Source organism: Tamandua tetradactyla, chromosome 14 (assembly GCF_023851605.1).
Source record: "Tamandua tetradactyla isolate mTamTet1 chromosome 14, mTamTet1.pri, whole genome shotgun sequence".
Lineage (NCBI taxonomy): Eukaryota > Metazoa > Chordata > Mammalia > Pilosa > Myrmecophagidae > Tamandua > Tamandua tetradactyla.
The window spans coordinates 55,819,567-55,821,750 of NC_135340.1; the positions used below are offsets into that span (position 1 = coordinate 55,819,567).

General features: G+C 46.2%; 1 pseudogene; it reads left to right on the forward strand.

Moving 5' to 3' along the window:
* The first annotated feature begins 903 nt into the window (after positions 1–903).
* Positions 904–1,810, forward strand: LOC143655124 (sideroflexin-1 pseudogene; annotated as a pseudogene).
* The last annotated feature ends 374 nt before the right edge of the window (positions 1,811–2,184 follow it).

Here is a 2,184-nt window from a genome sequence, read left to right on the forward strand (position 1 = left end):
ACCCCCACCCTGGCATTGACTCATCCGCAATGCGGTAACTTTTCTGTAAACACCCAACAAACCAATAACCCCAGAGCAGATGGCCATGAGGCAACGATCTGCATGCCCTAGGTTGAGAATGGGGGTGCGACACGGCTGTGCCACCTGCAGGACTCCAGTGGCAGCCCACCCGCCTCCTTCGCACCCACTCCCGGTGGCCAGGGAGCCGTCCCTCCCTTCCCAGCACTAAGCAGGGAAGGCACTGAGTGACTTGAGATGGAGCTGGGCCCTGAAATCAAGTCCAGACTCAACTCATCATACTCCCTTAGCAACAGCTACAACTGGTATCTTTTCTCGTGTAACAGGATATTAAATATATATATATACATGTACATACACGCACACACACGTATACATGAATATAGAGTGTTAAAGCTGGAGATAAGAAGAGGCCCTCTTTCTGCTTCAAGTCTCAGAACCAACTCTTCGGAAACAACCCTCAAAGGTTGGACATTATGAAGAAAATAAAGGGCTTTCTAAACCCCCAAATTTCCTTTTATATATATATCATAAGCAAAGCTTTGAAGTCTGAGTCCTATGAAGGGAGAGCGCTTTCAAGGGAAGCACCCATCCAACAGAAAATGAAAGGAGAGAGCCCCTCTACTTCCTGGAGGGAGAACAGGGAGAAGGACAAGAATTTAGAGATTCATGTGTCATAGCGCCCTGCCCCAGACCTACACCCTGAATGAATTACTTGGGTGAAATCCCATCACTGTGGGCTTGGTCTTCTCTTCCACGCATGTCTTCTGGGAAAAGCCACGCTGCCTTAGAGAAGCACCATGTCCAACGCGGTGCTGCCAAAGGTGGTTGTTAGAAATGATTGAGGGGAAACCTGCAAGTGGCCCCGGGGAAGTGTCCAGGATGATGCCTGGAGAATTGCCACCAAACATTAACATCCTTGGTGGGATCAGAGCACTTGTGTTGGACAAGCCAATCATTTCTTCACTGTAACCCCAGGGATATTCTGTTAACCAATGAATAACTAGAGAATGAGAGAATAATAAATAGTACACGAATACAGACAAGAAATCATTCCTCCAGGTCTTACAGCAAATGAATTATGGAGAGCAAAGTACATCTATGATTTGGCTTTCTATTCTGACACTTCTGAAAAGATGATTCTGATAGGAAGAATGTCGGCTCAGGTTCTGATGAATGTGACCAACACAGGTTGCATGATGACATTTTATAGGACTACCCCAGCAGTGCTTTTTTGGCAATGGATTAACCAGTACTTCAATGCTGTAGACAATTACACCAACCAAAGTGGAGCTGCTCCTCTTACTATAAATGAATTGGGAACAGCCTACATTTCTGCAACAACCAGTGCCATAACAACCACCCTAGGGTTTAATGCATTAACCAAGCATGTCTCACCGTTGTTAAGACATTTTGTCCCCTTTGCTGCCATAGCTGCTGCTAATTGCATTCTTATTCCATTAGTGAGGCAAAGGGAACTCAAAACTGGCATTACTGTCATGAATGGAAATGGGAACACCTAGGCGAATCGGCAAATGCTGCAAAACAAGCCATCACACAAGTCGTTGTCTCCAGGCTTCTCAGCCCCTGGCATGGCCACCCCTCCATTTATCATGATGCTTTGGAAAAGAAAGCCTTTTTAAAGGGGATTCTGTAGGTGAGCGCACCCATTCAGTTTGGAGCAGTCGGCTTCTGTTTGGTGTTTTCTACACCCCTGTGCTGTGCTCTCCTTCCCCAGAAAAGCTCCATGTCTGTGCCAAGCTTGGAGACCAAGTTGCAAGCCACGATCTGAGGGACCTGTCCTGAATTTTGGTCCATGAACTTTAAAAAGGGATTGTAGAAAAGAGGAAAGGAGACCTCTAAGGCTGTATACCTGGTATCACGATGTGGTGAGGGGAACCCTGTTCCACCTGGGTTCTCCTAAATACAGAGCCAATTTAAAGCTCCACATTAGACCTTTTGAGGACCGCTGCTCCCTTGTAGTATAGCGTCTGGTGTGGGACCCGGAACCCGACACCTGTTGGCCCGAACATTCAAATCATGTTTCAATTCCCAGAATCACCTTTCCATTCCGTTAGCTTTTATAGTCATTGTTTTTTTTGTTGTTGTTGTTTGTTTTTTAAGACAGTATCCCCACCATCACCCAGGGTTTTAAAAAACACTGCT